The following is a 15174-nucleotide window of genomic DNA, read 5'->3' as shown; positions in this document are numbered from 1 at the left end:
TTGTAGATGTGGCTGAAATCAATAAAAGCTGAACCTAGAGGGCTATACAATTCAAGTTCTGATATCTCAAATGAGACATGATAGAATAAGCAGGCAAATTTAACTTTAGTATACCAGTACCTCCTCTTTTGATTTACCAAATATTCAAAAACCTTTCTTCAAGATTCTCTTCGCTACACCAGCCTTTTTCACCAGCAGTTATACCATGGCCCACTAGCTCCATGTGTAAACAACACTTTCTTAGCAATCCTTAGATACTTGCCCTTAATTCTTTAGGTAACCCCTCCCTATCTGCTTCTTTATTTTAACCTTTTAGACTTCAATTAACTCCCATTTCACTTAATTTCTTCATCGTCTGTCTTTCATCAGAATCCTTGTCCCCATCTTTCCACTCTGCAATGCAGCTTCTGCATCAGATACTCTTCCTCCTCCCGTTTCACCAGATGTGGGCACAGATGTTACAGAAGATGAGAAAAAGACAGACAGCTTCCCTGCCCTGTGCTTTAGTGTCCATGCTTATCCTGGTCCAGAACAGTTATTGCAGATCAAGTTCACATTTTTGGTGTAGCATGAGCCTGCCTCAGTTAAATCATGAGGGAATAATTTGACATATCAGCCAGTAAAACTGATCTCGCTTGAGCATGTGCAAACTTCAATTACTTTAAGATTCTGCCTTGGCTAAATTTCTGCAGTATTTCAGGCACTGAAAAGCACACATTCTGACAAAAAAAGGTGCTGCTACCAAATTTAAAACCACTGTTCAAGAGCTGTTGATATTTTGCAAGTTTACCAGAATTCTTTTTAAGTGTAAGATTGTTCTTAGGAGTGTTTTGCTTCCTGAGATTGAGTCTAATAACTAGCGTCTAACATTTAGCCAAAGTTTAATCTTATCTTCTCATTACAAACAGTTGAAAGCTTGATTAACTCTCAGAAGAGCCAATGAACCAGTTTTACCCACAAAGATTTCCAGCCAACAAATTCCAGTTTTTAAGCAGATACTGTTTAGGCTACAGTACATTAGATTGAAAGCTATATTCTGCCACCACCAGTTTTCTACCTTAAAACAATATATAAAAACCCAGTATTTTTCTTCAAAATAAATGCCTATATAAAACTTCTGGGTTTGGTAATGTTTCTGCCACAGCACTGCAATTACACTCAAGTTAATTCAGCTCAAAGATTCCCGACTATTAGGACTGAGGAAAGTACATAATCCAATTTATTCTCTAATGATATTGTGTAAATGCAAACCTATCACTTGTTGCTGGTGTTGAAATACACGGCCTTAAATGAAAAAGGAAGCATAAGTTAATTAAACACTAGAGTGTCAAGGTTTTAATGACCCCTCTACTGGGAAGCAGTGAATAACAGAAACCTTTAAATAGCTGATTAGAATAACATTCATACACCAGTGATGTTGTTTTAATTTAGTAGTTGAAGAGATACTCCGTTGGAAATACAGGAATTCAGAGCAATGGCTCTTTTACTTTGCTAGCCAGAAGGATAAGTTGCACATATACATTTTTATAATTAATTGTGTAAAAATTTGAAGAAAATTCTACCAATCCAGTCAGGTTTTAGTACCAGATACCTCCTCTCAGCTCTGAGCCAAGGGAAAGCAGTAGTGGATTAGCCAGCTTGGAACACTCCAGCTGCAAACAGGGAGATCCAGACTCTTCCGTCTGTAAGGAGGGCTGTCAGCTCCTCTCCTCACCCAGCTGGAAGGCTGCACGTCCAAGAGTGCCTGGCTGGAACAGTTAGCTCATCACAAATGTCTGCAAGGCAGCTTCCCCTTACAGCCTGATCCACATGTCACATCTCCACCTTCCATCCTGTTGTACCTCTTATCTCTTTGCTGAGGAAGGGATAAAGAGCGTTCTTCTCCTTTCATTATCCAGTTCACTGGTACAGTTCTCTCGTTGTTTAGATGAGCAAGTTGAAATCTTTTTGTCAAACATGCACTCTTGAGGACAAGCTGATAACACTGGGGATAGCACTGCTTTCAGTCTGAGGCCCTTGTGGTATTTGTTTAAGGAAAACAGCATCCTCAACTAATGATGCAGTTATCCTGGAAATATTCCAATTCAGTTTAAATTAAAAACATCACTTCTAGTAAGAGAGCTGGCATCCCTAGAGAAAGGAAGAACAATTTTCCCTTCCTTTGCAGCTCGGGTGGGGTATGGGACACACAGTTCCCCTTGGTGATACAGGAAAATGAACCCACATCTCCTAACTATCATATTTCTGTAAGTAGGATGAAAATTAGTAGTTATGTGGGGGTATGTCTGCAATCCTTCTTTCTGGTCTTTTTCTACTTCTAAAAAACATTTACTTGCTTTTGTAATCAGCAACAGAAACCAAAATCATTTGTTCCCTTGGGGAAAGTGCAATTCACTAGGCTAGAGACTCATTTTCATTTTCCTAAGAACATCTCAGCGCTACACCTTGCAACCGTAGACCTGCCAATCCACCGCAGAACTGTGATACTACTAACCATCAGCCTACATACCACAAAAGGTGGGATTCATCCTCAACCTAGAGGACATGGGAACAGCATTAAAAGTAAAGAATAAGGGCAACCAAATTCTAAAAACTGGTTGCTAGGGAACTTCTCTGAGAGAATTCTGGACACCTAAGGTAAGAGAAAAGACTTGCCTTCAGTTCCTTCAAGCCTTATAACCTAATTTCTGCAGCATTTAATAGGGAAAAGGATTGATGGAGCACTTCCTCTTTTAGCATTCCTAAAAATCTATTCCTCCCTTTTCACTTATATGTGCCTGTAAACAAAGCATTTCAATAAAACACCTGTAATAAATAAAATAGCATTATTTTACTCTTTATTTTGAAAGTCTTTGGAACAAATCTAAGAGGCCTCATTTTGAATGGGTAGCTATACCAACCTACCCTCAAGCTGCACAGCCACTGGTGCCTGATTGGGACAAATATGGGAGAGAGACGTAACTTATAACAAGACTTAACTAGAAGAACAGGGCCTAAGTTCAGATGTAAAGGCATGCAATAAAATTTCATCCCTCTCAAGGAGTGAAGTTAAACTTGGTGTTTAATGGGTCACCTGGTCCTTTGCAAACATGGATCAATTGCCTTCACAATTATTATTAATCTTTTTAAAGGAAGGTAAAACAGCCCCACAGAGCAGATTATTGGCGGAAGGCTGCTCTACAATGTAACCACTGCTAATTACACTTTGCCAAGGCCAGCTGCTTGCTTTCAGTCTTGGGTAAACTCTACTTCATGGCTGAGTACCGTCAGGTCTTGCCTGTCAACAAAGCTTAACTGAGGCTGTTACCCTGATGTGGTGATGTGCCTTCATGCTGCTGGCTGCCCAGGCCCTTCTGGAGCTCTCTGCCTTCGCGCTGCCTGCTCCCAGGAGAGGATCCTCCTCGCTTCAGCTAACAGCCAGCTCTCGCTGCTGTAGCTCTGAGCCATGCACAGCAAACAGAGCACTAATGCAGTCCCTCAGCACAGAGCTCTGAATAGATGTCTCTTTGCGAGGCTCCTGTGGTGTGTAAATGTCTCCTACCTTTCCTGCTCCCTACTGAAGGACCAAAAGTTTGCATTTCCATATCTCCTGATCTTTTTGCTTAACTTAAAGTTGACCATTCATCCCAGGCATAAGAAGGCATTAATTAGATAGCCTAGAATATCAACATTAATATAATTACAAGGTTTTCCCCACTTGAAATTCTTTCTTTGCTCTTTAAACAGAAAGGCCTCCCAAATCTTACAAAAAAACCCACCAAAACTGGAATTTAGGCCAGTTCAATTCAGGATCAGTGATGATCCTTTTTATTTATATCCCTTTTTCCCTCTCTAATTTTTGAAGGAAGAGTTTTGGAGAGGGGGAGGGAAAGAGCCTGAGTTTTCTGTAGGCTATAGTCATTGGCTTTATCCACGGAAGGCCTTTCTCATGAAATTAAAGCTTGAAGTTTATGCAGATGTATAACCGCATGAAACATTCCCAGAAAGTATTTTTGAAATTTTATTGGCAAGAATAAGGGGTTGAAACTTATCCCTACAAAGTGATTTTAGCATCTTTAATGATTGCATACCAAAGAACTGGAGGCCAAAGTCACAAATCTACACTACCTTTGTCCAGTACAACTAAGGCCCAGTTAAGTCAAAGAAATGTCTTTAAGGAGAACATTAAATGTAAGCCATTCACTGCAGTGACACAAAGCCCAGCACAGAAAGAGTCTGTCTCTTCAACACACTGTTGTGGTTTCTGTAAGGAGGTTTTTCCAGTGCCAGGATAGGCTCTAGTGGAAAAATTCCTTCCTAAACCTCTCAACTTCTAGCAGTCACTATAGTGAAGAGAGACTACAAATGCTGCACTGTGTCAATCTGTGCAAAGCAGAAATAATTCCACTCGTGTACAGGCTCAGCTTTTATTCTCAGGACAGAACACAGCTTCCATTTTATCTCTGAGTCAACAGCATGTGGCACACAAGACAGAAATGCAAATATCTTAGTTTCAACATTGAATTCGATATCTGAGCAGCGAGATCCACTTTTATTCTGTGTAAAGTATTACTTGCATCTTCTGATTTTAGGGTTTATGTCAAAGCTAATATTCCTATGCATCCACTTAACTTGTAAAAGTAAAGCTTGACAATATCTAGATGCCAACAGGGAACATGTTGGGCTCTTCTTGGCAAGATTTTGCAAATGAACCAGCAGAACCAGTCCCCATCTAAATAACCTGTCACTAGTTCTTCACATACTATCATTTAATACATACAATCCAAACATAACATTTCAGTTTAGGTTACTCTGATGTTTAAAATTAGTATCTTAGCAAACAAGACCTTGCTCTCAAATTCTTTCTGTACTAGTAAATAAGAAAATCCCTTGAAGTGTAAGGACAGAAGAAACAGAAAATTATATTTTCCTTCCATCTCCACAGTTGCTTCCTCTAGTCCTGCTAGTCAGGAAGACATCGAGTAAAAAGACAAGCAATCATTTCATGCATGTATATATCATGTACATGGAACTCTTTTCTGTATTTTTTGATTGGTAAAGCAACAATTCAGTCAGGTAAAATTTTTAAATGCTGCACAACTTCTGATGAATTACAGTTCAGAAGTCAAATTCACTCAACTTTGGCCTCTTATCTCCTTGTGTGGCCACATAAACGTCAGCCCCATGTCAGATTCCCTATCAGCATCTGTACAAGTAGGGTGTAGGAGTTATCCATGTTTGAAGCAAAGTGTCAGTAATCTGTTTTTCAGTATAGAGCCAGTCTTGCTCATCAGTTTCAATCATATCCCCAGACACACTGAAAATTTCTTCTGAATAAATAGTGGGAGAAAGACAAGTTGTGTATTTGACAGTGATTTTAATCATGGTAGGCTCCTTTCTTTGCTTCCAAATCCACAAATTAAAGGAGTTTTACTCTACTGCTGGTACTTTATTGTCATACAAGAAGCCACATGTAGGCCTTTCATTCTGCACCTTTTTTCTGCATTGTGTTTCAGAGAAAAAAGAGAAGATTGTGCAATTCCAGGGACACTCAAACTGTCTTACAGCAGCTTGCTGAAAGACCTGACATTGATAATCATGTTTATTGCTGAATACAATCTTGCAGCAACAAATTACAAGGCAGTCTATAAACACGAGCCAGAGATTTTGTGTCGTCGGTAAAACAGAATTAATAATGATCACATGGACAGAAAGCTGACAGGTAAGACTTTTTGTCCTAGCTTAATAGTAATGAATAATCAAAATATTCCACATTTTAGAATGAAAAATTCTTTGAGTTCCAAGTAGGAAATTTCAGTCAAAACCTATGGCTTAAACTATGAATAATAATGTTCAGTAAATTCATGAGTGTATTATAAAGAATTAGTGACTGAATGTACATCTCCAAACAGTGATTAGACTATGTAATTTAGTCAGTCAGTGTTTGAGAGTCACTGCATGACACCAGCTGACTGACAGAGGTGCTTTGGGGAATGAAGCCTGATCATGTTTTAGTAACTATGTAGTGAAGTTTTGCCTGATGCAGTTTGTTCTGAGAATGCATTTGCACTCTTCTACAGAATATATTTTTTTTCAGGTACCATATTGCCCAGGTACAAGGCTGAATAGATGGCAAACTGCTCAAAACAGTGCATTTTCTTCAAACTGATAGGGATGTTTCTTTCCAATCTGACCTCTTTAAAGAAAGAAATTAAGAAAACAGACAGCTCTGAAAAATGGCCATTTCAGATCATGGTTCCGCATTTTTAGCCCCTGATACACCTGTTTTCTAATTTTAAAAAATAATCTGTTTGGGTACATCATACCATTTTCGCAATATAGTGGTGCATACACTGTAGCAGAGTATACACATGTCTTTGGGTTTCATTCTTCTCATACTGAACAACCTCTCTCAGCATCTTCCTGGTTCTCTGCTCTCAGTGTGTCATAACTCTTCTGACTCATGCCCCATGGGGTCCTACAACTCCTCTGTAGTTCCTGGGATTTCTATTACCTGGCATGGTTTTGTCTTTGTGAGATAATTCCACACTTGGAAACAGATAACCAAAGACTGACTGGCTTTCCCAGGCTCACATATTAAGCAGTGGAAAAGACATACCAATTCAAAAGGCCACCTTACCTATCAAGCCACCCCTAATTTACAGAACTTAATCCTTTATTTCCATCTCACTTGCAGTTCCTTCTCCATTCTGGCTTCTAAGCCTTGGAAGGCTTCTCATTTAACCACATGGCAAACACCTTTTCTCTATTTCAAATCCCTTAGGGGCTTATCATATTGCCAGAAGCATCTTCACAAGTTTGAGCTTGTATTTAGGCTTAATATTTCCCAGAGTCACAAAAGACATTCTGCAAGTTCACTGAAAATAAAGTAGCCACAGAGATGCTATCTTGAGACCTGTCTTTGGTGGCAACAAGACAGTGTGAGCTTTTGATCCTCTGCAAGACTTTTATTCACAGATCAGCGTGGCTTCATGTCAGCTATAATGGAAGTGATGTTATTTTCCATTTTCCAATAACATCTTCATGACATTATGTTATTTTTCATTTTCAGATAATACTTGCAATAAGACATAAATCAAGCCAAAGCTGGGAGAGGAGTTGATTGAAAGACAATTTCCCTTGCAGTGAGTGAATGACCTTTCTAAAAGATCAGAAGCTGTGCTGGAAACCATTCATTAATTTTATCAAATAACAAATAGGTACATTCAACTTTGACTTGTTGCCAGTACCTTGGTTCCTCTCATTCAGTTTCAGTATAATGCACAAACTAACTATAATAATTGATTAGAACTATTCTCTAAAAGTGGTCCAAGATCAAACCCCCTATTTTGATGTCAGGATCTGAATATTAAAAATATTCTATATCTTCTCAACTTCCCTCTGCGTCCTGGTTTATTGATGACTAGCAGTAAAAAAGATTGAAACAAACAGGAGTTTCCACAATAGGTGAAGCTGCCCTCTCACATGTCTATGTAGTGGATGAGGCAAGCTCTATAATTTCCCCTTCTCTACCAACTTCTTGAAACCCATAGGGATATACCCCTTACAGGACTTTGATCTTTTAGGAAGGAAGGCAGAACAGGAAATACCAGTGTATCAGAGCTAAACAAAGGCAGCCTTAGAAGCACAATAAGCAGAATTCCATTGTTCCCTTCCCTTGCTTTACCCTTTCTGTTAATTTTATCAGGTACAAATACAATTAAGTCCTCTCTTTCTTTAATTAAAATAAGTCACTGGTTCTATACCTCAAGGATAGGTGTAATGAATTGTGTTTCATTCTGCTTTGTCTAATGCACTCAGAGTATTTGACTGTATTTTTGCTTATACTCATTGGTTGAATGAATTTTTTTTAGAGTGCAAGCTTTAAACAGATTATGTATTTTTAACAATGTTATCAAAGACTAATAAAAATTTTATTTTTTTGTTATGAATAAAAGTTCATTTTCCACTTTAAAAAGCCTGTAATACTAAATTGTTAAATAGAGAAAACTTAGAGCAATACCCACTGCATTTTTAAAAATAAAATTTTCAGGTTAGTTATGCAAAATTACTTCAGGCACAGTGATACTGGAGGTTTTCAAGATGTAATTGGACAGGGTGCTAGATCATCTCATCTAGACTCCCCTTGCCATGAGAGGTTGGACCAGGTAAACCCTTGAGGTCCCTTCCAACATTGGCTGCTCAATTCTTCACCACTTCCTTCGCCTTTCCAAAGCAGAAGCTTCTCCAGTAAACGTTCTTTCCATTTCAATCCTCAAAACCATATTTTTGAAGTGAAAATGAGAAACTGAGAAGAACTCAAAATACAATGTTCAGTGGTGCCAAAAGCTCGTAATGAATGCAGATTTCCAGCTGAAACCAGTTTTAATTAGCATAGCTGATGCCATGTTTTTGAGATGCCCAAAATCCTTGAATGACCAATGCAATGACTGTAAATACACAGTGAACACCAAATTTGGTCCTTTATCTTCATAAGTTGCTGTGCAAGAAAAGGTATTTTTTGGGGGCCATGTAAGGATTTGCAAGGTTACTGCTTTGGAGTACAGTGTAGCTCACAGCATACATTCTAGAGCTCCTTAACTCTTAAACTACATTGTAGATAAAATGATACATTTTCCATTCAAAAAAGTTGAGAAAGCCTTCCTGAAATTTTCATTAAAAAATACTTGATAAACTTCATGGCATTTTTTTTTTAAATAAAGTATTCATACAAGGTTTCGTGGAATTTACTTATAACCAGTAATTACAAAGTTGTGAATCCCAGTGCAGGCCTATTCCTAGGCATAGACTGTATTTATATGTAGTAATACAATATTCAAGCTTAGGTATCTAAAGTTAGAATTCCAAATCCATGCACTAAGGAATAAAAGAACAAACTGATTTTAGACTGTACTTGTTCTAAGCAATGAGCAGAACAGATAAGTGTAAAAATACAGGTGGGGAGGTGGGGGAAAGAGGAATAGAAATCACAAAAAATGAAACTGATGTTATTTCTGGAAAATCAGCAGCATAGAATTGATGAAGCAGCTACTAAGGAATACTTTCTGCATTGAACTCAGGAAGAAAAAAAAGAGTTGAACCATTATATTGCATTGAAGTTAAGTGAAACCAGGGAGGTAAAAATAAAATGGAAACAGCCCCAAAACACAGTGTGATTGTGACTCTTGAGTGGATGAAGAGGTCACTGGATTATTCAAGGTGCAGACATAATGGAAACAGGTGCAAAAGCGTATTTCTATGAAAAAAAAAAAAAAGAGCAGTAATAGCAAGGCTGTTATCTTAGCTGAATTTAAACAGCTGAAAATTGGTGAAGAAACAGAAATGTGACAGAATAGAGCTCCTGCAGCTTTTTGATAAATGGTGATGAGAAATGTAACTGTCCTGGTAGACTAGACCCAGGTTAGTGAACAGTATGAAGAAACATTCCTGGGCAATGAAACACAATTATCTAAACCATTACAATGACATTATAGCCTGACACAGCTTTGACTGAAGATATTTAGCTCTTGCCTAAATCCTGGGCACAGTCTAAGAATCAATAAGGACAAATAAACATTCCAAGCTATAATCTACAAATAATTCTCTATTTTTAAGACTGAGAGAGATCAAGAGTATGGACAAAGTTATTTTGTGACAGTCAGCCTCAGTGCTAGAGATGTTAGTTTATTGGTATAAAGATATAGTTGAAGTAGAGGCAGCAGACCTGATCCCAAGACTAGTTTTGTTAATCACTTCAGTGGAACTTGGACCCAAAAGCTGTTGAGCTGCAGTGGTCCTGAAGAAATTTCAGAAGAATGATCTGCTTTGGCTACGTAAGAGGGTTCTAAGCTATTTTATGCTAAGAATATTGTATAATGCACTTTTTCTCTGAGCTGGAAAAATATCTCCGCAATTAGTTCAGTGAATTGGGTATTTCAAAATAGAGGTATTAGTAGCAAAAACGCAGTGATTAAACCATGTCTAACATGGGAGAGAAAAAGCTTGGCCTCAAAAGTGCTCCCTGAGGAACAGAACACTGAGGACCAGAGCACTTTGCCTCATAAAGAGGCGTGATGAGCACAGAGGTGGAGGTACATTGCAGGAAGATATTGGGTAAACCATCTTAGGCAGAGCAGTGGAACAGGCATAAATTTCAAAAGGCAGGATGCACAGCCAGCTGCTAACTCATGGAAGCAGATGAAGTTACTCACAGATAAAGTTACTCCTTGTCTTTCTTTGAAACAAGGTGCATATTTACACCACGCTGAGCATGGTGATGACCTGAAAGCAATTAATGAGAATCCATGCCATATTATAAACTTTAATACTCCTCTTCTTTTACCCAGAGATAATTTCATCCATCATTGACTGTAGGCACCTCAGGAAAGTCTATGGGAACTGCTGCTAAGCACAGTACTGCATAAGAAGTTCTAGCTAAACAGCAGACAAAAGTAATCTCCTTCTTAGCCTGAAATTAAAGACAAGGCCTTAAGAACAGAAAATGAAATTTCTACACCTGCAGTTTGTCAGTATATCTAGTCTAAACAATTTTTGGTCAGAGAAAAACAGGAACCCATGTTCCTGACATCATCTATTATATGTTTTAAGTCCAGTCCATTGATCTGATAAATAGTACTTTAGCTTTTACAGCTAGTGTATTTCTGTCTGTACTTTCACCTACATAAAAATGAATTAACTAGATAGCCTGTATTCTTGTAAACTTCTGACTTTGCTTGTTCTGCATTTATTTATCCTGCATTAGACAAGTAACTGTAAATACATTATTGCCACAATCCAATCACAGCAAATATTACGGAGCATTTGGGAAAAAATTTCACCTCCTCATTTTCAGCAATTGACTTGATAAATAAACTCACATGCATCCCTTGTATTTTATTGTAAAATTATTAGCATGATTGGTTACTAGGATATAGGGTCCAAATATCTTCAACTGGAGAAAATTGCTACAGGAAGGAAGGTACTTTGCCTTCTTCTGAAGCAGCCTAATTTGATGTGGTACATGATTTTATGTGAGATATATGTTCCATTCATGTAGGAGATATAATTTTGCATTTTCCTGTGGGGGCTGTGTCTTTGAATAGGATGGATCTGCTAGAGCTGACTCTGTCACTCAGAGTCTTACAGAGCATAACTCAGATCTACCAGGCTTCAGGCATTCAGCAACTTTTTGCTTCTTTCTCCTCTCTGAACACCTATCAAACCAGGAACATTGTTGACATCTGGAAAATAAGGTAACAGATTTTATCAGAAAACTACTGGCTGAGTCAGAGATGCACCCACAGGGATCTGGGATGGTCCCTGCGGCCCAGGAGCTTGCTGATAAGCAGCCCTTTCTCTGAGGCTGAAGAGGCAAAGACTGAAGACATTGTTAAACCAAGGAGTGCTACTGTGCCCTGAGAAAACCATTGGTGCCTCAGGTCAGCAAACACAATCAGGAGACAGCACTCATCTTGTTCTGTATATTAGTGGGGCTCAAAAAAATTACAGTGCTCTAGGCTTGGGTACTACCACACTGAAACATCAGGGATTTGATTGAATTTCAAATGGCAGTAGCACTGAGCACTTCTGAAAATTATCATCTTCTAATATCATAAAAATGTCTGAAATACTCAAATTTGCATTCAGATCAGCAAAACATCTTCATCAAAATTTCCTGAAAACATCCGCATTTCTATATGGTAAGTATGCTAGACTGGATGAGAATTTATCCATTTTCTTAATTCAGTAGCTTTTTGAATCCACCCTTCCTGCTTTCTTTCAAACAAACTTATATCCCTCATATGATAATCTCTCTAAGCAATTCCTTCTACCTGCTAGATTGCCCCTCTTAGAGACTGTGGTCTACTGTGTTACTTAAGGCAAGTTTCATGCTTTTGAAGGTAGTTCATTTGCAATAGACAGCCATTTCTGTTCATTCAAGGATTTGATACAGTGCTAGTCCTCTTAATTACCATGTGCCACAAGATTTTTATATGTCATGTAACATGGTTGGCCTTTCCTGGGAGCTCAGAAGTGGCTGCTCTGAACTTTGTTGGCATGCTTCTATTCCTCAGCTTTCTCCTTTTGTCTCTTTAAAGCTCAAAAATCACAAAATATTCTGCAGGAATAAAGGGTCCCAAAGGTGCACATCCCACAAATTCCATGTAAAATAAAATTTTATCCAACTTTGTGACAATAACGACAGACGATTCATTTTAGTTTTCCTAGTAGGAATGTGGGCAGAGGTTATTAGCTCTCAAAATCCTGGAGCAATATACTGTATCAAAGTACAAATCCAACTGCCTCCATAAACAAACTTTCTCCTGTAAGAAACACTTTGATTCACAAGTTTATTGAGCAAAATAAACATGAATACTCAAATACAATCTCTATGATTTGCAAGGGGGAAGGTAAGAGAAAACATCACACACAGCAAAAAATACAGATAATGCAATAATGACAATCTCTGTTTTGTTGGTTCACTATCTACCCCTGCAATCACTATTCATCACTACCTGAATAGTTTTGCCACACTGATTGTGAATTTCTGTTCTGTATCATTTAATGCAATCTACCTCATTATAACCCTCTTGACAGCACAGAAGAGGTGATCTGATGGAGTAAGCTGCCAGAATTAAAAGATATTTTAGCAGAAGAAAGCCTCTTTGAACAATATGTTTCTGAAGAGAAATTCATGGAGGACAAGAGGAGTAAAAGAGTAATTCTTCAAGAGTTAAGACATGAAATACAGACTATCGTGTAAAGCACAACTTTGCCAAAATCCATATGGAAGACTGAAACCCAGCACTATGGGCAGATTTCTAATAAGGCATCAGGGCTATCCAGTAGTCTTCTTATGTAACAATTCTGAATGGGGCATCTGTCAGTTAAATGGGAATCTGTCAGTTCAATGACAAACTCAGGCTAAATGTCTGAAACTCCTTGAATTTTTGGGATTATTAAAAATTGAAAATTAATCCAAATGCAACAATTTGGATGATGAAATTTTGAGCCTGCTCATCACCAGAAACTTATTAAAAAGCCTATTAAATATACCTCTAGTATCTATGCCCCTACAGAGGATCACGTAGAAATTGCATTTTTGAGTTTAATCATTACTGCAGCAGATGCTATAATTTTTCCTCAGTAGAATCAAATAGGTCCAAGAGCGATTTGTTTTAGTCTAGGTCATCACTTTCCAACACATTAAGTCTATTTGGAGCTGGATCATGTTTTTTGAGGGGTTATGCTGTTTGCATCATGTCCTGAAAGATCCTTAAAGTACAAATTGCAATGTGAACAAACTGTCATTTCCAGCTAATGAAAACTTGTTTTATTAATCTGGCACGATAAAAATTAATTAATTATTTTAAAATAAATTTTTTATCTTTGTCTTGGGGTTTCCTACTTCTGTATCTTTGCAGTTACAACATTAGCAGGTATTTTTGCTAAAACACAGCTTCCTCTTCTCATAAATTAAATCCAGGAATCACATGACTCCATGATCTGAAATCTAAATAAATTGTTGGATATTTAAACTATAATACATTTTACAAGACTGAAAAATTTTAAAAATGGATGGATTTACATGATAGGTGGCATAAACGGATGAAAATTTATTTTCCCTCTAAGAATTACCTTAAGAATGCTGATCCTGTGCTGTTGGCATTTAGCCAGTGAGGAATTATGGTGTTCTTTGTTGGCAGAAACAATGCATCACTCCCTGGAAGAGAGGCACTACATCTCAGCAAAGAAAATAGCCCAGACTCTTACCACCCTGCAACTGCCGTGCTCCATGGTAGAATGGGATGTTATATCCTATTAGCAGTATGTTAATGACACCCACCTTGAAACATAATTTTCAATTTTCAGAGCTGATGGGTGTTGGATTATGGTTGAGGTTAGGGTTACAGGGGGACCTTGGTGAGTTAAAAATTCTGTTTGTTCTTCATATTCCCAAATAAAGAAGGTTGTTCCAAGTAAGGCTCTAAAACAATAGTCATAAAGTAGTGGGATGAAACATGACTCTAAAGCAATCAACATTTTGCCAGGCATTCAAGCAACAAAAATTACTTTGGAAGTAGTCAATCAACTTCTTCATACCAAGAAGTGACATTATGTCTAAATCACAAGTAATCTTTCCTGCCTATAATGCCTTATAGTACTGCATACTATTCCATTTCCATTGATTTTTGCTAGAGATTAAGAAAGACCAATTAGAAAAATTGTACTATGGCAGCTCTAAGAAGCAGCTTTTCTCTTTTCTAGAAACACGACATGTTTATAGTTTGGAAGACCTGTTTTCTCACATTAGCTAGCATGATACAGGGCCATAGTTGTCCCTTTCCTATCTTGAAGGGTCTGAAAAGATTCATTTTCAAGTGAGTCAAATTAAGTGAGCAAATATACTTAGCAAAAAGCTGTCTAAATAGAGCTTAACAGACATATGCATTTTCACAAATCATTTTGACATCTGGAGTATGATTTTTCTATTTTGCCTTTCCTACATCTTCTTGAGGCAATTATAGGAGAAATAACTAGAAAAGCAACATTGGCAACATATTGGAAAAGTGATGGTTACAGATGGTACAAAGAATACTATCCTGTTGAAAATCTATAGAGACTCAGAGCAACAGACAAAAAGAATGAGATAAAAAATACTTTATAAAATCCAAAAGCATTCTAGTTTAGTAGCTTTATCTACAGAGTTAACAAGATACACTTGAAATTTAAAGGTAGAGACTGTAACAGGTCATGTTCTTAGCAGTGCTGACTCAAGGTGAAGTCCAATTTGCTCCAAGCTATATTGGAGTCAATACCTTTAACAGGGTAATATTATATTTCCTACTTTTAATAATGTTCTCAGCTTGGCACCATCAAATTCTTATATGCTTCTTTTGACAAAAGTAAAGTTTGTATTCCTCAAAAGTCATTATATATGACATTTGTATTGCCTTGCTTTTACGTTTTGCTTTTTAATAATAAAAGAGACAAGGTTTACTGGAACACAAAATCTAACCTACAAGTGTCCAGAATGACCACCTCCGAGGAAAAGAGTGGACTCTTCACCAATGCTCTCACTAACAAGATTAATTTTCTGTGTATGCTGTGGTTTCCATAGCGGTGTTTAGATGCTGACACAAATCTGAAATGAATGAAGACTGTGGGAATCTGTGCGTAGGTGTGCAGTAGCCA

This window comes from Aphelocoma coerulescens, chromosome 5 (genome assembly GCF_041296385.1).
Source record: "Aphelocoma coerulescens isolate FSJ_1873_10779 chromosome 5, UR_Acoe_1.0, whole genome shotgun sequence".
NCBI lineage: Eukaryota > Metazoa > Chordata > Aves > Passeriformes > Corvidae > Aphelocoma > Aphelocoma coerulescens.
This window is presented reverse-complemented; position numbering follows the sequence as displayed.